The sequence below is a fragment of the Dromiciops gliroides genome, chromosome 4 (assembly GCF_019393635.1).
Source record: "Dromiciops gliroides isolate mDroGli1 chromosome 4, mDroGli1.pri, whole genome shotgun sequence".
In the NCBI taxonomy this organism is placed as follows: Eukaryota; Metazoa; Chordata; class Mammalia; order Microbiotheria; family Microbiotheriidae; genus Dromiciops; species Dromiciops gliroides.
In genome coordinates this window covers 437,469,700-437,493,321 of record NC_057864.1, presented here as the reverse complement: position 1 = coordinate 437,493,321, position 23,622 = coordinate 437,469,700, and positions in this window count along the sequence as shown.

The following is a 23,622-nucleotide window of genomic DNA, read 5'->3' as shown; positions in this document are numbered from 1 at the left end:
GATAGATTTGTTGAAACAGAACCAAGCTGGGATCAAACCCATGGCTCTGGCCTGAAGAGCAAAGGGTTTTAACCAGCCAGCTGAGTTGACTAGCCTTTCATGCCCTGTGACCAAACAAAGCATACACTTCATGAAAATTGTTCAGGATAATGCAGTATCTTTGAAATGGTTACCTTTCTAAGGAACAGGCTGTGATGAAAAGACCCTTCTCTTCTTCTGGGTATCATAGAATCTAAGAGCCATAAGGTGTTTCATTGACCATCTGAGACAAACTGTGGATAGATATCCTATGTCCTCTCACTGGCTGTTTAAGTATTATGTATATGTAGGGTCTCTATCTGTGCAGATATAGTATAGATATAGAATAGAAGCTTCTTGAAGGTGGGGTTTGTTTTTTGTTTTGTCTTTTTATCTCCAACACCTAGCATAGTGCTATACTGTAGTGATGCTTAATAGATATCTTTTAGACTGGATTGGATTGGAGAAGAAATGGAGGGCAAGGGGCTTACTGAAGAGAGCAGGACACCTTTGGGTGGTTGTGTCTTCAGCTGCCAGTGTTGTTGCCTGCCTGTCTGGGGCTATTTTATTTTTAAACCAACCTGAACTGCAACTACAAAACTGAAAATTCCTGGCCCAAACTTCAATCTTAATGGACTCACTCTTTTCTCCCAAGAGGTTTCCCTGCATGGGTCAGGGGCAAATGATATCATTCATTCATTCATTCATGCATTCATTCATTAAGCCTTGATTACTCTGTGGGCTCAGATCACACAGGATGAGAATATGTGTGTGGGTTCCAATCAGCACTATTGAAAGGAGGAGGGGACGTGACTGGACTCAGAAGCACTGGTCACTGGCAATCCTTCCTTATTTCCTTCTCACATTTGAGGAAGTGCCTGGACTGGCCATTATGCTCCCTTCAAACCCAGATCAGCCCATGACTCACCAGACCACCTTGTTTTTGAGCTTCCCTATTATATGAGGTCTCTCCCACTGGCATGTAAGCTACTTGAGGCTAGGGATCACTTTCCTTTGCGCTTGTATTTATATTTTTAGAGCTTAGCATAGTACCTGGCCCATGCTTATTCATTTGTCCAGTCTCCCTCTGCCCTCAGTTTCTCTCACATTACATGTTTGCTGGATCTTCAGCTTTCTTTTTTTTTCTTTTACTGGCTTTCCTCTTCCCAACCCCTAAATGTTGTTGTCTCCCAAGAGTCTCTCCCTGTCCTTCTTCTTTCTCCCATGGCTTCAACTGTTTCCTTTATGCTTAGAACTCCCATATCTCCATCCCCAGCCCTGCCTTTCCTCACTCCCCCATGAGAGCATAGAATCTGGGGCTGGAACTTTAAAATCCAATTCTCTCACATATAATCTATGGCTAGTTTCAGGGTTGTTGTGAGAATTAAATTAGATCATAAAAGGCATCTTCAGGTAGTGGATAGGAGGTAGTCTAGGAGTCAGGAAGATCTGGGTTCATGAGAATCTCCCTACTGGCTGTGTGACATTGGATAAGTCATTTACCTTTTCAGTGCCCCTGACAATTCTGTACAGCTAGAAGTTGCAAGAGTTTCCAAACTGCACTTGTGTAGGGAGTTACCTCACTAGGAAGTCTCTGAACCAGTGAAATCACATTTCCGAAATAAGTGAAGTGTTTATAAAGGTATGCTATGTAATCTTTAAAGCTCTAAATAAATGTCCATTGGACAACAGGGTCGGGGAGTGGATAGAGAACCAACCTTGGAGTCAGTGAGACCTTAGTCCCAGGTCTGCCTCTGACACATACTAAGGAGGTAACCCTGAGTAAGTCATTTAATCTCTCACTGCTCTAGGTAGCTCTCTAAGAATATAAACTACAGGGGCAGCTAGGTAGCGCAGTGGATAGAGCACTGGCCCTGGATTCAGGAGGACCTGAGTTCAAATCCGGCCTCAGACACTTGACACTTACTAGCTGTGTGACCTTGGGCAAGTCATTTAACCCTCATCGCCCTGCAAAAAAACAAACAACAAAAGAAAAAAAGAATATAAGCTACAGAGAAAGTGAGGAGCTGTATCGGTAAGGGGAATTTCCTCATCCAGTAGTTCCCTATATCATTGCTATCACAGGTCCAGTACCCATCCTTAGATGTTAATCACCCCTAATAGTGACAAGGAGAGAATGTCCCCTTTTTTAAAAAGCACCATCTTGCAGAGGCAAAGGATCCAGTAATAGGGAGACTCCAGGAGCCTAGGGTAAGCCTAAATTTCTGCCTGCTGGCAGGTCTGTGCTTGAATTCTTCCAAAAAGAACACTCTTCAGGGAAAGTTTTAGAGTTACAGAGGCCACTTCTTCCTTCTATAATTCATTCTTGTGCCTAATTCCTGTAAGCAAAGGTTTACACAGCTCCAGATGTTTTGACATGATATAAACCCTCATCATCACCAACACCATCACCATCACCATCATCATCTCTGACATTTAGATGGACTCTTGGGTTTACAAAGAGCTTTACAAACATCTCATTTGGTCCTTGTTACAGCATTAACCCAGGCAGCGAGGCTGATACCAAACTCATTCCCTTTCTTCCCTCCCTCACCTTCTTCTCTTTTTTTTTGGGGGGGGGGTGTGAGGCAGTTGGGGTTAAGTGACTTGCCCAGGGTCACACAGCTAACAAGTGTCAAGTGTCTGGGGTCAAATTTGAACTCAGGTCCTCCTGAATCCAGGGCTGGTGCTCTATGCACTGTGCCACCTAGCTGCCCCCCTCACCTTCTTTCCACTCAGGATCAAAGTTTCAGAGCTGGAAAGGGCCTTAGAGATCATCTCATCCAACTCCCATTTTACAGATGAGAAAACAAGCCCAGAAAGGTTAAGTAACTTATTCAAGGTCACACAAGTGGTACCTTCAGAGAGCTGGGATTGGAACCCAGACTGCAAATCTACCAGCCTTCCTTCTTGCTTATTAAGCTACCAAACTGCCCAGCCTCTGGGAAGACCATGATTAAGCCATGTGTTTTTGTCCACCTTGTGCTCATATCAACCTCTAAGATTTATTACATGTACCTCTTTCAGTGGGAAAAAGTCCTTCCTGATTCCCAAATCTGCCAGTTTACTCTTCCTTCTCCAGTTTTCTTCTAATGAATTCTCTGTTTAGATGTCGTAACCAAGGAGCTGTTTTCCAGTATTTATTTTTCTTTGCATCCCTAGCAGGCTGTGATAAAAACTGGAATATTTGAGTTCAGATCATGCCTCTGACGAATGCTAAGACTGTAAGTTACAGAAGAATGGTAGTTCTATGTGGAAGGAGTTTCCAGACCCCCTCCCCTAGCTCCCAGTACTCTATACTGGGGAAATCACAGGACAAAAAAATCCCCAGTGCCAAGAACAGTATTCTGAATGTACTAGGTGTTATATAAATATGTATCCAATTGCTAGACTGTAAGCTTCATGAGGACCCTTATTTATCTTCTGCAGCCTTAGAACAGTGGTCTGCACAGGTAGTCGGTCAAAAAGCATTTATGAAGTGCTTAATAATCACTGGGGACATGAAATAAAGGCCTTGTTCCCTCCCCCCCAACCTAGTCCCTGCCCTCAAGAGGCATACATTCTTTCACTTCTTTTTCGGGGGCAATGAGGGTTAAGTGACTTGCCCAGGGTCACACAGCCAGTAAGTGTCAAGTGTCTGAATCCAGATTTGAACTCAGGTCCTCCTGAATCCAGGGCCAGTGCTCTATCCACTGCACCACCTAGCTGCCCCCAAGAGGCATGCATTCTAATGGAGAAGATAGTTAGGTGGCACAGTGGATACAGTGCACATCCAGGAGTCAGGAACACTTATCTTTATGAGTTCAATCAAATCTGGTCTCAGACCCTTATCTGCCCTGGGCAAGTCACTTCACCCTGTTTGCCTCGGTTTTCTCATCTGTAAAATGAGCTGGAGAAGGAGACAGCAAACCACTCTACTATCATTGCCAAGAAAACCCCAAATGGGGCTAAGATGAGTTGGACACAACTGAAACGATGGAACAACAACACCATGTGTAGGGTACATACAAAGTAGATGAAGGAAATCTGAAAGGGGCAGGCATCAGCAGCTAGAGGAAGGGAGCTTCTTGTAGAAGGTTGGGTTTGAGCTGAATCTTTTTTTTTTGGGGGGGGGCGATGGGGGTTAAGTGACTTGCCCAGGGTCACACAGCTAGTAAGTGTCAAGTGTCTGAGGCCAGATTTGAACTCAGGTCCTACTGAATCCAGGACCGGTGCTTTATCCACTGCACCACCTAGCCGCCCCCTTGAGCTGAATCTTAAAGGAAGCCTGGTAAACTGAAGCTAAGGAGTCAGAGCATCCCAAGCATGGCAGAGAGCTGATATAAAAACATGGGTTCAGAAAGATGGAGAAGAAGAATGGTATGACCTCATCCTAAAGAGCCTGGAAGGGAGCAAGGGACAAGAAACCTGGGGAGGTGGGGAGGGGCCAGGTTGGGAAGAGCTTTAAACACTAGACAGGGGGCTTTGTATTTGATGCCACCAGAGCTTATTGAGCAAGACAAAGATGAGTGGGGAGGAAGGGTAATATGGACAGAGCTACCTTTAAAAAATCATTTTGGGGGGCAGCTAGGTGGCATAGTGGATAAAGCGCCGGCCCTGGATTCAGGAGTACCTGAGTTCAAATCCGGCCTCAGAAACTTAACACTTACTAGCTGTGTGACCCTGGGCAAGTCGCTTAACCCCAATTGCCTCACTAAAAAAAAAAAATAAATAAATAAAAATTCATTTTGGGGGCAGCTAGGTGGCGCAGTGGATAAAGCTGTGGATTCAGGAGGACCTGAGTTCAAATCCGACCTCAGACACTTGACACTTACTAGCTGTGTGACCCTGGGCAAGTCACTTAACCCCAATTGTCTCACCAAAAAAAAGAAGAAGAAGAAAGAAAATCACTTTGGCAGTGAGTGAAGGATGGATTGGAACAGGGAGAGAATTGAGGTTGGGAGTCCCACCAGATGTCCATGGTAGTCATTCATTGGAGAGGTGATGAGGGCCTGAATGAGGGTTGAGGCTGGCTGAGTGGACAAGAGAGGGTGCAGAAGAGAGATGTGGCAAAGGCAGGGATGCTAAGTGTTTATTAAACGTTTGGTAAATTAGTTGTCATTGAACTTCCTCCAACCTTTGGAGGATTTCCACTTCTTCTGAATGATACCTAAGTCCCCCAGAGATTAGAAGATTGGTTAGGGCTGGGAATAATATCATGAACTGGACCCCAAAAGTTCTTACGTTTTTCTTTTAATCTCTAAGCAAAAGAGAAAAAATCCTCTCCCTTTATTCAGAACGTGTTGCAGGGAAGTCTCTGCTTCATATCATAGCTCAGGCCTTTGCCTTTGCACAAAGCTGAACTTATTGGCACTTTAATTCAACTGCCTTTTAAAAAACCTTCCCATCACAGCTTCAGCCCCCTAGGTTGCCTCTCAGTAAGACTGCTTCTGAATGGGCCTTTTACCCTGGCCTTCAAAGAACCTCTTACCCAGCTGCTCACCAGATCTGCTCAGCAGTGGGCCCTTCCCATCCATAGACACCTTCATTGTCCCCAGAATGCTCCAAATCAAAGGTTGGAAGACCTTTAGACCAGTCAAAGGCTGCAATGAAAAGCCCTTTTGTGATGAGCTTTCTAAGTCAGTGGTTCTCAAACATCTTTGTTTTGGAATCCCTTTATATTCTTAAAAATTATTAAGGACTCTTGTTAGAAAGATTTTGTTTATGTGGGATATATCTATTTATATATATGTTATTAGAAATTAAAGTGGACAGATTATTAAAATATTTATTAATTCATTTAAAGTAACAATAATAAACCCATTTCACATTAACATATTTTTTGAAAAATGACTATATTTTCCAAAACAAAAAGAAATTTAGGAGGAGTGGCATTTTTTTTACATATTTTTGCAAATCTCTTTAATGTCTAGCTTAACAGATGACAGCTGGATTCTCATATTTGCTTCGATTTTAATGTTTTGATTTGGTTGAAGTATTTGAGGAAGATCCAGCCTCACCCAGATATATATTTATATCTGTTTTAATAGGCAAGTAATGTCTTAGTATAATTATGAAAATAATTTTCACCCTTTGGACCCCTTATGAGGGTCTTAGATCCACAGACCACACTTTCAGAATAGCTGTTCATATTGTCCTGCCCTCCAGAGCACCTAGGCTTAGCAGCTCTGTCTCAAGGCTTCCTAACACTCAGTGGCTGAACTAAAGGCACTGTCAGTCCCTCACCTGACACACCCAAAGGCAGTAATGGGCCTCAGGAACTCCTGTTAGGGCTCAGTCTAGATCTCTGCCTGTCCCTCTTCTCTCCTTGGCTCTTGGCTCTTTTGTGTCAGGGTTTGCAAACCTTTGATTTTTCCCCTTCTTTCTGGCTTGCAATCCTTCCTACCTCTCCTAAGAAGTATGCCCATCACACTGCTGGCCTCTCAAGGGATTCCCACTGAATGGACTGAAACAAGATCACCAGCCTATTAGGCGGCCTAGAACCAGCCTCTGCAAGGTTATCTGGACCTTTTAATTCATCTCAGTGGTTTTGATTTGCAGCAGCTTTCCAGGCTGAGGAGCCTTTAATAGCCTGCCCCACCCCCTCTCTCTCCTTTGCTTTTCTGTGTCTCTATCTCTCTCTTTCTCTGTGTTTGTTTCTCTCCCTCTCCTCCCTCTCTTTCCTTTCTGTGTTTCTCTGTCTCTATGTGTTTCTGTCTCTCTCTTCCTATCCTCCCTCCCTTTCTCCCTCTTCCTCTCCCTCTTTCTGTGTCTGTTTCTGTGTTTCTCTGTGTGTGTGTGTCTCTGTGTTTCTCTCTGTCTCTGTCTCTCTCCACTGTCACTCCCTCTCTCCCTCTCCCTCTTTCTGTGTTTGTGTCTATGCCTCTCTTTGTCTCTCTCTGTGTCTCTGGCTCTCTCATTCTCTTCCCCTCTTCCCTCCCCCCAATTACTTTCAAATCTTTCTCACATTCCATAGATCCATTGTTGGGAAACAGGATAAATGAAGTCATCTGGTCACATTGTGCCACAAATTAGGAAATGGAAGCGACTTCAGGGTCCAGCTGCCTCATTTCAGATGAAGATACTGAGACCCTCGGGAAAGTTAGATACATTACCCAAAGTCACCCAGGCAGTAGTAGGCATAGGAGTAGAACCCAAGATCTAAGTCCAAATACTTTCTTTCCACTATGATGCGCCCAACAAGCAGACATCCAGCTTCCATTTAAGATTTCCAGTGGGGGCGGGGCAAGGAGGGGACCCATAACCTTCCAAGACAGCCAAGACATTGCTCTTGGGTCAGATCTAAGATGAAGAAAGTTTGTCCTGACATTGAACCTAAATTAACCTCTTTAACATTTGCATCTGGCTTTGCTCTCTGGTATCAGATGGAACAATGAGAATTCCACATGATAGTTCTTCAGATGCTTAGAAACGGCCATCACATCTCCCTTCCATCCAACATCCTTCATTCTTTCAGCCAGTCCTTATATGACATGAACTTCAAGCCTTTCTCTATCCTCATTTCCCTCTTCTGAATGCTCCCTACTTTATCCATGTCCTTTAAGGGCTGTGCCCAGAACTGAGCACAATCCATTAGATGGGTTCTCACCAGGCCAGAATAAAGAGGGACTCTCAGTTCCTCATTCCTGGAAGCCTAACCTCTCAAAGCAGCCGGTGAGGGTTTTTTCTTTTCTGTTTTGTTTTTTTTTTTAATCCTTTTTTGGCTGCCACACCACACAGGTGACTCATCTTGAAACTGTAGTCTACCAAAACCCCAGATCTTTTCCAGAAAAAATTGTTTTCTAACCATGTACCCCCTCATCTTGTAATTAAGAACCAAAATGTCAGCCTTTATACTCATCCCTGTTGAATTTCATCTTAGATTACAGGACAGTTGCCAGAGAGAGTTAGAAGCAGGGTTCCATTCAATTTAACAGATGAATATTAAGTACCCATTATGGTTAGGCACTCTGGATTGGAAAAAATAAATATGATGCAAACCCTACTCTCAAGAAGCTTATAATCTAATAGGGTGAGGGAAAGGACAGAAGAGAAGGAAGGGAAAGAGGCAGCATGGCAACTGCAGAGAGCCCTGATTTGGAGTGAGAGGACCTACGTGGTCTGAATTCAGATTCTGCTACTTACTCCACATGGGCCTGACCCAGAGCAAGTGATTCAAGCTCTCTGGGTCTCAGCTTGCTTATCAATAAAACAGAGGGGGTTGCATTAGATGGCCTCTGAGGTCCCTCCCGGCTCTAAATATCATGTGCCTGTGATTTAAAGGTACAGAAGAGAGTTGGCACTGTTTGAGTCCCCTCCCCTTATCGGTTGGCACAATGACTGGCACTCAGTAAGTACTTTATAAATGCTTATTGGTTAATTGGGGGCAGCTAGGCGGTGAAGTGGATAGAGTGCCCAGCCGAAAATCAGTTCCTGACTTCAAATCTTGCCAGGCATATATTAGCTATGTGACCCTGGGCACGTCACTTCACCCCGTTTGCCTCAGTTTCCTCATCTGTAAAATGAGCTGAAGAAGGAAATGGCAAATCACTTTAGTCTCCCTGGGGTGGAAGACTGGCCTGAAATGACTGAACAACAAACAATAACAAAATTGATTAATTAAAGTGAGAGTGTTGTCAAGGCCGAGTTGTATGAGGAACTGGAGGGGGAAGATATTTCCTTCTCATGGGAATGAGGGAGGGCTTCATGGAAGAAGTATCGTTTCAGGTGAGACTGGAAAGGAAGGACTCAGGAAAGGAGGTGAGGGGAGGAGAGGTGTCCATTACAAGATTGATGAAATGAAACAGGTATTATTATTCTCTCATTTTTATAGGTGGGGAGACTGAGGTTTATAGGATGACAGATCCAGAACTGGATAGGACCACTAAAGCTATCTAGCCCACCCATACCACCATTTAACAGATGAGAAAACTGAGGCCCACGGAAGACAAAGTGACATATGTGACCCAGGGACAAATATATAACTAGTAAGAGCTGGAGGATTTGAATACTGGTCTTCTGACTTTTAAGTTCAGCAAGCACTTCCTCCCCTTCCACATCCCGCCTCCCATCCTTGCTCGTTTGACACCCCCTCTGGTATACTATACTACCTTTTCTCCTCTCCCCTTTGCGGAGGGGGTGTAAGCCGCACCTCTGCAGCTGCCTACAGCAAAAACAAATTGTAGCCGCTGGCGGGCACGAGTATTTAGCAAATAGCGGGCTGGGAGGTCTCTAAGGGAAGTTCCCCTTGGGGAAAGAAAAGGCTGCTGTGTGTGTCTGCTGCTGATTGCTGCTGTGGAGGAGCGGGGAGGCTGTGACTGGGGTTGAAGGTAGGGCCCCCTCCCCTTTCCACCTCCCCCCTCCTCCCCCACCGCCCTGGGAGTGAGGTGGCTGTGTCTAAAGCCGAAGCTCGGACCCGGGGCTGGGGGTACTCTGAAGCCTGGGAGCCTTCCGAGAGAACGCGAGGCTCACTATGTCATTGCATTTGAGCTCTTTCCTCCCGGGCCTCGGTAGGATGCTGTTTGCTATTTATGCTCCAGTTGCTATCAAGAGGCTTTCTGAAGACTCTGCTGCCAGGTTTCTAAGTAAATTCTTGGCTCTGTTTCTCTCTCAGTTTCTCTCTCACATCAGCTGCTCACAGCCCAGCCTAGCCCGGCCGGGCCCGGCCCAACCCAGCCCGGCCCCTCCTGCTTTCGAATCTCAGACCTAGCTCCCCACTCCTTCCCTGGTTTTCCAGACTTCGGCAGAAAAAAACAAAAACAAAAACGAATCTTCCTTGCCTATTCCAACAAAAAGACTTCCTACCGGGCAGCATCTCTGTCCAGATGGGGCCGGTGGCCCCTACCATGGGCCACTGGGCTCTGAGGTGGGGGTTGGGGAGAGAGCCTCAGCTCCTCTTTCTTATTAGAGCTACTCACTTTCAGAACTCCTGTCGGATCAGCAGTCTCTTCTCTTGAAGCATAACTTAATTGCCACTTTCACTGATTCCTGGAGTCTCTTAGAATGACCCAAAAGTCATAGTTCAGGTTTTTTTTTTTTTTTTTTAGTGAGGCAATTGGGGTTAAGTGACTTGCCCAGGGTCACACAGCTAGTAAATGTCAAGTGTCCGAGGCCGGACTTGAACTCAGGTACTCCTGACTCCAGGGCCGGTGCTCTATCCACTGCGCCACCTAGCTGTCCCTCGTAGTTCAGTTTTAAGGTTGTTAGTTTTTATTAAGTTTCGAAAGGTACTGAGACTTTTTTAATTGTTTATTTATTTATTGTTTACTTACATTTTTCTTCAGCAGTTCTTGGCTGCAAGACTGATTTTTATGTTAATTTTAAACAATCTATTATACATACACTATTATACTATGTGTATACCATATTATATCATTTACAGGTATATGTTTTATATCTATATTGTACATGTATTTGTTGTCTCCCCCACTAGAATATAAGCCAACAAGAATTGTTTAATCCTTTGAATTTGTATCTGCAACGCCCAGCACAATGCCTGGCAGGAAGTGGAGACTTAATAAGAACTGGTTGATTGATTGATGTTAATTGTCAAAGTGAGAGTGTAGACTAGTGAGAAAGGCCCAAGTCCAGAAGCTGAAACACCCTGTTTAAGGTCTAAGGTTCAGCAAGAGTCGGCAGAAGAGAATAAGAAGGAACAATCAGAAAGGTTGGAGGAAAGAGACATTTAGGATTGTGGAGAAGAGGTGTGATGGGCACACCGGGGGTTATTTTCACAAGATTACACTTCTGTCTGTATTATGGATTGGAGATGGAAGAGAATGGAAGAAGGGGAATCAATTAGGAAGATATTATAATTGTCCAACAACAAGTGCTTCAAGGGTGAGGTCCCTGGAACAGGCTTTGAACTTTGTTACCTCTGTCCTTTTCCACAGGCTTTAGCCCCTCCCTGGAATGCCCTCCTTACCCCTTTTGACTTGTTTGAATTCTTCCTTCAAACCCCAGTTCAAATCAGCCTTCCTGGAAGAAGCCTTCCATGACCACCTCAATATAACATGATTTCTTCCTCTGAATTCTTGAAACTGGAGTGAAATATTCTATCCAAGTCTGTTTCCTGGGTTTACCTATATACCACTTGGCCCTTTCACCAAGCTAGAATTCTTAAAGAATACTCTTGTTCTCCCCACTGCTTTTCCTTTTCCCCCTTTTCCAGACTTAAAGTGTCTTCCTTTTTAGCCTCTGGAAATCTTCCTTCCCAATCCTCCTCTAATGTATGAATCTGCCACATCCTATCACAGAATCTGCTACATATCCGATTTCAGCAGGATATGGAATGATATCTGTGCATTTATAGATGTCTGTCTGTCTCCCTCTCTAGCCTTGACATGCTCATTCCCATCCTTCAGTAATCCTTTCTGGATGGAGTGTGCCAAGGTAAATGTCAGTCATTCCACCCAGTGCACCCAGCAACAGTCTCATACATCCCAAGGAAATGTCAACCCTAGGAAATAAACAGCCTTAATATTAACCCAGACATGTGGCTGTGTTCCCCCAGCAGGTGTGGAAGAAAACTTAAATTCTCATTTATTTTTAAAGCATGCCTCATGCCCCCAAAACCTCCCAGGATGTCACTAAATGTATCTTGGTCCAGGACTGCAGTTATTACTGTAACTCACACCCAGGGGATGAGATGGTGTCCAATGCTCAGGCTCCTGGTTGGCTGGGACCTCCCAGACAGTCCTTCCAAGCCTTCCCCAAGTCAGGGAAGGTAAAGCTCTAGACTTGGAAATAACCAGGCAGAATTTCCAAAGCCTAATGTCATAATACCATCCCCTAGCTCTTCTTCCTCTTCAACTTCTTGTCTTGCATCCATCCTTTTGTCCCCACTCAAAAGGCCACTGTCCAGTTCGGGAGTTTACTGCCACATGCCTGGACTATTGCAGTAGCCTGATAATTGGTCTCCCAGCTTCCAATTTCTCTTTTCTATAATGTACCCTAATTGGTCTCTCTGTCTCAAGCTGCTCCTCACATGAGCTCATTCTCTCCATGGCTGGCTGCCTACATGGTTTTCATAAATCATGGTTCTGACCATGGAGCCCCCTTACTCAGTAGACTCCAGTGACTTTCTATGTCCTCTGGGATCAAATATAAACTCCTTGATTTGGCATTGGAAGCTTATCACCATCTAGTCCCAACTTTCTTACTTCTCCAGCCTTATTCCTCCCCTCCATGCATTCTTTGGACCTGACATTTTGTCCTTCATACTGCTTCTCCCATTCCATGAAATTTTCTCCTTTCTCACCTCCATGTCTTGGAAACCCTGGTTTCCTTCAAGATTCTTCTCCAGTACAACCTTCTGTAAAGCCTTACCTGATCCTGTAAGGGGCAACTAGGTGGAGCAGTGGATAGAGCACTGACCCTGAAGTTGGGAGGACTTGAGTTCAAATCTCATCTTAGACACTTTACTAGCTGTGTGACCCCTTAAACATCCAGGGCCATCTCCAGTCGTCCTGATATATATCTTGTCACTGGACCCAGATGGCTCTGGAGAAGAGTAAGGTTGATGACCTTGCACAGCACTCCCTCACTTAAATCCAATTCAATCTGAATCATGACATCACCCTGATGTCATGGTGTTCTTCGAGAATGAAGGACAAGGGCAGCTAGGTGGCACAGTGGATAGAGCACTGGCCCTGGAGTCAGGAGTACCTGAGTTCAAATCCAGCCTCAGACACTTAACACTTACTAGCTGTATGACCCTGGGCAAGTCACTTAACCCCAATTGCCTCACAAAAAAAAAAAAAAAAAAGAATGAAGGACAAACAACAACCTCATCCTGTCAGCTGCTAGTGCCTATCCCTCCAAAATTACCTTGTATCTGTTTGGTATGTGTTTTGTAAATATGCATATATAATATATTCAATACATATACATACACATGTAGATATATATACATATACATATACACATATACATGTATATATATATATATACATACACAAACACATCTATCCCATTAAAATATAAGCTCCTTGAAGGCATAAAATATTTCCCTGGGGGGGTGTCTTTGTATCCCTGATGATTAGTAAAGTGCCTGGCACATAGAAGGCATTTAGTAACCACTCATTGATTGACTGACATCATTTTTACTCATCACCAAAGCAAAAGGAACAAAACTAAATAATTAAAACAATTGTCTCAGGGGCTGTGTACCTTTGTTCTTCATAAGCCAAGGCTGCTTTAAATCAGACCATAGCCAGGCCTCAGACTCAGGAATTCCAGGAATACAGTTCAGATTCTCAGACTCAGATGTCTCTCCAGGAGTTAGCAAGGGCCCTCTCCATTTGCTCTTCCACCCACAGCCTCCTGAAGGACCAATGTCTTCCTTACACTGATTCTTTTTTTTTTTTTTTTTGGACAGGGCAATGAGGGTGAAGTGACTTGCCCAGGGTCACACAGCTAGTAAGTGTCAAGTGTCTGAGGTAGGATTTGAATTCAGGTCCTCCTGACTCCAGGGCTGGTGCTTTATCCACTGTACCACCTAACTGCCCCCCTTATACTGATTCTTACTCCAGCCCCTTTTCATTTACCCTTTTTTTGGTTGGTTGGGACATCCTAGTCAGTCCTTCCCCTAAATCCTGGCATGATTATCTCAAAGTAGCCCTGTTGCTAATAGGCCTTTGCTGCTTGATCCTCATAAATGGAGATGGTGGAGTGGGGTCAAGGTCAGAACAGGCATGGAGCAATGGCCTCCATTCTTCTCTTTCATCCCTAAGCCAACACTTCTCTAAAGTTCTGGGTATTTTCCCAACCTGTTTATAACATTCACCCTCATGTTTCTCACCCAAGGGGCTAGCTCCCTGACAAGGAGGGGGAGGGCTCAATAGTGAGGGGTGTTATACCAACACAGGATTCTCCTCTGATGCTCTCTGCTCTACCTCCCATTTCCTTCTTTCCCGAGTCTTTTTCTTTTTTTAAATAGATTTTTGTTGGTATTTTTTGTTGTTGTTGTTGGGGTTTTTTGGTGAGGCAATTGGGGTTAAGTGACTTGCCCAGGGTCACACAGCTAGTAAGTTTTAAGTGTCCGAGGCGGATTTGAACTCAGGTCCTTCTGAATCCAGGATCGGTGCTCTATCCACTGTGCCATCTAGCTGCCTGGTATGTTTTTATATAACAATAAAAATGATAATTGATATAACACTTTAAGGTTTGTAAAGCACTATATATATAAAAACTCGCATGATCCTCACAAAAACCTTATGAGGTAGATGCTACTATTATTCCCATTTTCCAGGCAAGGAAGCCAAGTCACAGAGAATATATAGAATTACACAGCTATTAATATCTGAAGTAGGATTCCAATTCAGGTTTTCCTAACTGAATCTCATGTTTTATCTATTACACCATCAAATTGGCTGCCTAATAAATAATAATAGCTAGTATTTATATAGCCCAAGGTCACACAAGTACTAAGGGTCAGAAGTAAGATGTAAACACAGGTTTTCTGCCAGTTTTCTTTCCACTGTACCATCTGTCTAAGAAGCAGGATAGGACAAGCTCATAAATCTAAGGTTCAAGATAAAAGATGATAATAACCAAAGGAAAGTTCAAAGTGCTATGAAAATTTGAGGAGGGAGAGATCATTTTCAGAAAGATCAGAGGAAGCTCTCTGGAAGAGGGGGCTTTACTGAGCCTTGAAGAAATGAATTTCAATAGGCATAGATGCAAAGATAGTGGGGAATGGGGGAATTGCTTGCCAAGGGCAGAAAGATTAGGAAGAGAGTGGAGAATAGCTAATAGTACCAATTTGTCTGCAATATAGAATGCATAAAAGAGGGCAATGTGAAATAAGGATAGAAAGGCAGATTTGTGTGAATCCAGACGACCAGTGATGAATGCTTACCCACCTTTTGACAGAGAGATGTTGTACTCAGGATGCAGAATGAGATATATTTTTAGATAAAGACAATGTAGGAATTTGTTTTGCCTGACTATGCATATTTGTTATAAAGGTTTTGTTTTCTTCTTTTTCTTTAGTGGTATAAAAAGGAGAGGAAAAGAAATGGTTTATTAATTGAAAATAAAATAAAAGCTAAAAAAGAACTAAAAATGAAAGATAGATTGGAGCTACCATATAGAGCAGTCTTAAATAAAATGCTAAAGAATGTGTAGCCTCTGATAGAGAGCCACAGATGGTTTTAGAGCAAGGGACTGATGTGGTTGGACCAGTCCCACTGGAAGGTGATTCAGACAGAATGGTACAATGGAAAAAAGAATTGGCTTTGCCTCTGATCCTTCCTCCTCATCTGGGCCTTTTTAAATCTCTCTCTCCATTTGTAAAATAAGGGGATGGATCTCAACTGAGCTTCACAATACTACAAAGCAAGAACCATAGGTATTGTGAACCCCATTTTCCAAAGAAAGAAACTTGACATTCATGAAAGGGCTATAAAGGTAGTTAGGGGGCTAAGTTAGGGTGTTCCGGGCCTGAAATCAAGAAGACCTTAGTTAAAATTCAGCCTCAGATACTTATTAGCAGTGCTACCCCGGGAAAGTCACTTAACCTCTCTCTGCCTCAGTTTTTTTCAGCTGTGAAGAGGAGATAATGATTGCACTCCCTTCCAGGCTTGTGAAGATCAAATGAACTACTATTTGTAAAGTGCTTAGCATAGTGCCTGACATATAGTAGACAATAAACCCTCCCCTCCCCTCCCCTCCCCTCCCCTCCCCTCTGCTCCCTTCCCCCATCCCTCCTACAGAGATGCAAACAAGGGTAAGAGATCTTAGGGAAAAGCTTCAGCCTCTACTCTTCCTGATGCTTCCCTGGGGTTTGAGGTCCCAAATCCTCTGTGGGTGACCTCACAAGTGGTTGCTGTGGAGACCATGACGGCATTGAAGGCATTACTGAGATGAGAAAAGGAGCCAGGGCCAGGGCCAGGGAAGGAGGGGGGACAGAGCAGCAGGGATGTACCAGCCCAGGGAAATGAAGCTCCTGTTTTTGCGCATATGTGCCAAGGGAAAAAATGTGAGGAAATGGAAATCTCTTTGGGACACTTTAATAAACAAAATAATAGAATTTTAGAGCTTAGAAAGGAACTTTAAGGATCACTTAATCCAATTCCTTCCCTTTTTTTCCAGAGAAGGAAATGAAGTCCTGGAAAGGTTAAGCCAATTACTTCAGATCACACAGAAAGTTAGCGGCCACTGAATTCAGAGTCAATACTCATTATCATCATTCATCAGTAAGCATTGCCTGAGCCCCTACTGTGTGTAACAGTCTTGTGCCTAAACCCTAGGAATAGAAATACAAAAGGGAAGATCTCCAGGAGCCCTATTTTACTAGTAATAACAATAACTTTCACTTAGGTAGACTTTAAGAGTGTTCAAAGTGCTTTATGTCATTTGACCAGAGTTTAGATAATGTTTATGAATGAATGAATGAATGAATGAATGAATGAATGAATGAATGAATGAATGAATGAATGAATGAATGAAAAAAACATTAAGAAATTGTTATGGACTGAGCACTGTGCTAAGCACTGAATATGCTAATAGAAAAGCTTAACTAGTTCCTTCCCTCAAGAAGATTACATTCTTCTAGGGCGTCAACATGTCTGAAAGAGTAATGGCTAACGAAGAATATTTTGGTTTGGAAAGTGATAGAGATGGCAAATAGAGTCATAGGGGAATTGATTCATTGGTTCTTTCCAGGAGCAGTGATGGAGTTGATCTGATTATGATTCCAAAACCAGAAACCAGGACAAAAGAAAAGGAACCAGGATTCTGATCAAGAGAACCTTGTGGTTTGTGAGCACTCCCAGATCCCCAAGGCTGGAAGTCAGTAAGAAAGAGGGAGTGAGTGCTAATAAGGGTGGGAGAATCAGGAAATGCATTTAAGTTGTTCCTCCAATCCATCCATCTTTCCATGACACCTTGTCAGTAGGCCTACTTCCAGTTCTGTTCATTTGTAGCTTGAATGAATGCCTATAACTGAGTATGGGAGACTGTTGGTGATGACCAACCACAGACATTGCTCCACTGTCTGGCGTACTGGTTCCCTAGCCAACTCCCCTCATCTGACCTTGTACAAATTTCTCCCCACTCCTTCACCTGGAAAATTTGTAGCTGGCCTGAGGCCTCACATTTTTCCTATTACATCCACAAGGCAGTAGCTTATCTCTCATGGTGTAGGAGGGAGCCAATGCCTGCAAAATAGGCTTTGAAGTGTATACAAAGCTCTGGACCCAGAGTTAGGAGCCTTGGGTTCAAATCTTGGCTTTGGCATACAGCAGCTTTGTGACCCTGAGCAAGTCATTGTCCCTCTCAGCCTTAGTTTCCTCATCTATAAAATAAATATGTAATACTTGTACTACCTTCATCCTATAAATGTATTGCGAGGAAAGAATTTTGCAGACCTTAGAGAGGTATATAAATATGCTACATGCAGCAAACAGGAAAGACTTGTCATTTTCTTGGGTAAATCAAAGAACTTTCTCTTTGAGAAACTAAACCACAGGACAGACACACTTAAAGAGATAAGTGGCACCAGATCCTGACTGAGCTAGCTCCAGGACCACCACCCTTCATTCCAGTTTCCTCCACCCCTCTGGAAGATAAGCTTAGGTGTGGCTGCTGCCTTCGTGGCAAGAGGAGGACAGAGATGGCTTGAGAGATCTGGAGCTGCCCCTCACCCAACTTCTCCCAGCCTTTACTAGTGGGGGATGGTCCTCCCCCAATAAGGGAACTTTCCACAGTCAGATGATCACCCCCATCAGTCCTCTATAAAAGGATTTCCTTGTCTCCTGCTTGAGGAGAAATATATCTCAGAGAGCCATGCCTCTGTGCCATACCTTTTCCCCATGAGAAGTCCAAGGATTTCTCTCTTGGTTTCCTTTCCCTAGCACCTAAATAAACTATTATTTTACTCTAATTGGATTTGTGTGCAATAGGGTGTCATTCTTTAAAGAGGAATTCCCAAGGATCCCTACCCCAAGCCCCCATCTATTTCCCCCATAACAGTGAGGATCCCCCAAAGGTCAATGAAGAGGCATTTGACATCAAGAATAGGATTGAAACTCATCACAAACAGGGAATTATAAAGAAAGTCACCGAAGAAATGTATGATTCAAAAAAGGTGGGACATTCAACCCAGTGGGAGAGAGCAAGGGATAACAGATGAACAACCTTGGTGCTCTACTGGTGTCCCCAAGCTTTCCTTATGTCTGGAAGAGACCAGTTGGAGCCCCTGCTTCATGCTGCAAAGGGGGGTGTGGAAGAAAGCAGGATATGCAGGCACGGAAGGGTTTTATCTGCAATGTTAGCAGGAATACTCAAATCAGTGAGATCACAGATCCATACTGAAATATGCTACATAGATGTTTGTTATTATTATTATTGTTACTATTAGACCTCTCACGCACCATTCTGCTTCCCATCCCTGAATGCCATATCACACCACTGCCTTAGAAGGAAGGGGAGAAAGTGATGGTTTCTAAGATTGGGAGCATCAGTGCTGTTGGAATCTGGGTGTTCCCCAGCCAAGACACACATTGCTGCTTGTTACGTTCCCTGTGGGAAATAAGAACAGAATCAGGAGTAAAGCTTTGAATGACAGAATGGTAGAGTTGGAAGGTACCATAGTGATAGCCGATTCCAGTCCCCCCCCCCCCCCCCCCCCGTTTTATAGAGAATCATCTGAGGCTGTAGAATTGAGTCCCTTGTCTAAGGTCACACAGTGAGTAGCATAGGCAGGACTAGAACCCAGGGCTTTAGTTTCCATTTCAGGGATTTCCCCGTAACAACCTCCTTCCCCAATAGTCAATTTCTAACATCTCCCCAGGACAGCAAGGTATTTGCACAGGGGAATAATTGAGGGCTAGCTGGTTTATGAAATATATTCCTGATTTTGCTAGAAGGCTTGAGGTCTTAGTTTTAGTCATTTTAGTAAGTGTGGATGTGTGTCCCTGTTCTCCCAGGGCCAGATATCGTCCTGAGGAGGTCTTCAGAGTGTCTTTCTTCTCTGTCCTTGGTTCGAGCCCCCACTGGTTGTGTTCCTCCCATTGTTAGGACTAGTGACTAGGGCTCCATGTCACCAGTTCCCTTCAATCACTTAATATTGGATAGCTTTTGCAAAGGAATGTTTACTTCAGAGATACTGCCAAAACAAAATGCAAGCATTTCCCACAACACCTCGAGGGCATCATTCCCTTTATGCCCTCTCAGTCTCTGGGGGGATTAGGCTCAAAATTTAGCTCTATTCCTACTGAAGCTGCTGGCTTCTGCTAGGCTGGAGGTCTGGATTCCTGCTCCTCAGGGTAGAGATGCTGGGTTGGCTGCAACACCTGGCATGGATTCTTGAATTCCTAGATCCACATGGCTTGAGCTCTCAGCCTAGATTGGAGACTCCATATACCATATATCTATGACAGAAAACAAAGAATGAAAAAGCCAAGGACTCTTGGTTGTTATATGACATGAAGGGGTTAAGGCTCTGTGGGACTTCCCTTAAAGCTTGATTCTCTCTCACATAGGCCTTTAGTGATGGAGTCACAGAGCTTCCTTAATCACTAATGCAGCAAAAGCCATGGCCAATGCTGACTCAGGCCCTTTTCCAAGACTTCAACAGTTTGTATAGATAATAGCAAGAGATCTTCCCAATTACATAGTAGACAAGCCAAGACAAACAAGTTAAAGAATGTCCACAAATGCTCCAGTCCTCACAATTAATCCCCTGAAGCAGTTCCCTAGTGTCCTCCATGTGTTAAATGCCAACTTGGTACGGTATATGCCATGTGAAGAACCCTTAGCGGATAGGATCTGCATGTGGTCCAGGCTCTTATTAAAGAAACAAGAGTTCTAACTACTCAACATAGGAATGCAAAAAGAGAAGCAGCCCCTGTCTCAAGGAGCTTGTTGATCGATCTGCTTGAAGCCTTTTTCCACCCTCCCTCCCTTCCCATCTCTGGCTTCAGAGCCTCCCTTCTAAAAGAAGGCTGTGGAGGGAGTAGTGGTTACAGAAGGGTGAGTCACAGGGATGGTGAGTTGACCCACAGGAAAATCAATTTCCTGCCCTTTCTAGAAGCAATATGGACTATTGATTTGATTACTGTATCCAAAGCCAGAGATGAGAAGGGAGGGGCAGATCTATCAATCAGCAAGCATGAATCAAGAGTTTAGCCTATGGGGTGGCCTGCTGAATGAGAAATGAAGGTGAAGAACAGCCCCAGGGTTCAGGACCAGCAAGATTGAATGGATTACATGGGCTCAGGAAGCAAAATGAGTTGGCAGCTAGAAGAGTTAGGACCTCAGTCCCAGTACGCTAGTACTGGGCTACATGAATTTAAAAAAAAAAAAGACTTTTCTGGTACGAAGGTCCTATGAGCTCTATCTTTAACTTCCCATAGGTCTTCTCGGGACCACTGAAAAGTGTGTAGACTCCTTGCTGTCCTTGATTCACCAAACAAGGACACCAAGAAGAGTCTTCTGATTCATAACAGGAGCCGGCTGTGAATTACTTGGGGATTAGGGCCAAATGCTCAGACTCTTTCTTGGAGCCCTATCGTCCACCTCCTGTTATAACTAGCTGGGCTTCGAGTTATTTCAGGCCTGGGCCCAGCCAGTCCCAAAGGGGATCTTTCAGCAAATGAGCCGACTATGTGGGGGAGGTTATGTGACTCTGAGATGCTTTCAGACAGGAGGAGGTGGCTATATGTGTTTGTTGGCCAAGTTGGGGGCTTTGGGGGGAAAGAGGGCTTTATACAAATGAACACTTCTCAATGTTCTCGGAGTTCAGAACCCTACCCTTATTCAAATGCTCATACTAATGTCTGGTTACGTCAACAACCATTTGTTAAGTGCCTGCTACATGCCAGTCACTGTGCTAAGTGCTAGAGGTACAAAAAAACCAAAAAAGACAAAAAACAGTTCCTGTTTTTGAGGATGTCCTAGAATAATGGAGAAGAGAACATGTAAGCTATTATGTAGAAACAATATATGTGTATATACTTATACATATATATAGAAAATATATATGTATATGCATGTATAAATATGTGCATATATGAAGATATATTAAATATGCATGTAGGGGGAGTTAGGTGGCACAGTGGATAAAACACTGGCCCTAGATTCAGGAGGACCCAAGTTCAAATCCAGCCTCAGACATTTGACACTTACTAGCCCTGTGACCCTGGGCAAGTCACTTAACCCTCATTGCCCCCCCCAAATAAAAAATGTAAATTAAATAATTTTAGTTTAAGAATTTTTTGAGAACTCCATGCTACCCTGGAGAAGACTGATGACTTCCTAGGGATAGTCTTCCTTATTCTCAGCACAGTAGTTGGTGCCCTAGTTCAGCCATTTTTTTAGTTGTATCCAACTCTTCATGACACCATTTGGGGTTTTCTTTACTGGTGTAGTTTGCCATTTCCTTCTCCATCTCATTTTACAGATGAAGAAAATGAGGCAAACAGGGTGAAGTGACTTGCCCAGGATCACAGCTAGGAAATATCTGAACTCATATTTTCCTGATTCCAGGCTCGATCCATTATGGTGCCACCTACCTGCCCCCAGCCCTTTATTCCATGAGGGAATTTAAATTCCTTGAGGATAGGCCCCTCTACCGCCTAGCATACAGTGGACCTTTAATAAATATTTGAGGCGGCATTGTATTTAGAATCAGCTTGGTGAACTGGGGAAAGCACTGAACCATGAAGAATTGATTCTTAATCCCAGTTTCAACATTCAGTGCATCACCACTCAGTAATTTAAGAGCTCTGAGCCTCAGCTTCTTCATCCCCTAAAATGAAAATATTAGTGTCTTCCCTAGTGAGGACCAAATGAAATAATGTATGTGGGAGTGGCCCACTAATGTGAGATGGTATTTATTGAATGAAGGTCCTGGGGTGATGCACCCAGCTTCTGCCACAGCCATTAAAGGTAACTAGTCTCTAGTTGTTGAAATCTTTCTTCAAAGTACACTTGGGTAGCATTTCTTTTAGGAAGCCTTATTTCTCCCTCTGCAAAATGAGTTTACAAAGAGTGTCACCCATCTCCAGGGGTATGCTGGTAAATGTTTAACAGCTGGCTCTCCAAAGGGAAAAAAAAGCACCCAACACTTATTTAAGTTTCATCTGCACTATTAACATTTTCAAAATCATTTTCTTAAGTCTAAACCATCAACAAGAGCAATATATCAAACCCTGGTTTGTAGTGCTGATACCCAAAGTGTAAACGCTCCTGCTGTTGTTTGAAGCAATCAGCCCTCTGAAGTGTCCTCTCTCTACTGAATGGAGGAAGGGTATGCATTTTATTCTATCTTTAGAGCCTTTCCCCCCTTAACTTTTCCTTTGTATCAATTCCTCTTCCCAATTAAATTATAAATGCCTTAAGGACAGGCCTTCTATTTATTATTTTGCATCCTGTTATCACTAGCTGACATAATATTTTTAATAATTGTTTAATAAATAATAAATATTGTTTAATAAATCAATATTTGTTGAATTCTTTCCTTTGCATTAAAGCATTGGTTTTTTTCCCCGGGGGAGCCTCTTTAAGAAAGCAAATATCCCTCGGAAAGGTGTGTGTATGTGTGTGTATACATTAAGTTATTATTAACATCCAGATTCATTTTTTGGTTCACTTTTCTTTAAGAAGAGGTAGGGGGGCACAGCTAGGTGGCACAGTGGATAAAGCACTGGCTCTGAATTTAGGAGGACCTGAGTTCAAATCTGGCCTCAGACACTTGACACTACCTGTGTGACCCTGGGCAAGTCACTTAACCCTCATTGCCTTGCAAAAAGAAGAAGAAGAAGGAGGAGGAGGAGGAGGAGGAGGAGGAGGAGGAGGAGGCTGGGAGCAGCTAGGTGGTACGGTGGATAAAGGAGGACCTGAGTTCAAATCCAGACTCAGATACTTAACACTTACTAGCCGTGTGACCCTGGGCAAGTCACTTAATCCTAATTGCCCCAAAAACAAGAAGGAGGAGGAGGAGGAGGAAGAGGAGGAGTGAAGAGGATAGGAGAGGGGCATTAAGACCTCAGGTGGGAAATTATAAAGTAGAGATGAAAAAACAGGGAGATCTTTAAGACTTCCAGAAGCCCTTTCCTGTGAGTTTTCCTAGACCTCAAAAGAACAAGTCAAAAGATTCTCCAATTTGTACCACCCCCCCCCCCCCAACAAGCCCCTGTTGCTTGATGGTTCTGTCAACTGCCTCCTTCCAACCTGCTTTCTTGGCCAGGTGTGGGCCTCCATGGCAAGAAGACAGAAAAGGTTAATGGTCTTTGGGGGTGATGCAGCCCAAAGAAACTAGATTTGGAATAGAATAACCTGGTTTCAAATCACTGCTCTGCCTCAAGTATCTCCCTAATCCAAGCCTTGTTCCATTCTAAGGTCAAAATGATTTTCCTAAATCTGAGGTCTGGCTGTCTTTCCCCCTACCTAATAAATTCCTGCAGCTCCCTGGGAACTCCAGAATCAAATATGAAATCCTCTTGTTTCTCAAGCCTTTCACAACCTGGCCCCTTCTTCCTTTTCTAGTCCTCTGATCGTTTTTACTCTTTCTTTCCTCTCTTCTACGATCCACACACACTGGTCTATTTGCTATTCTTCACACATGGTACTTCTATCTCCTGATTCCTTGCCTCCTCTCCATTTCCTGACTTCGTTCAA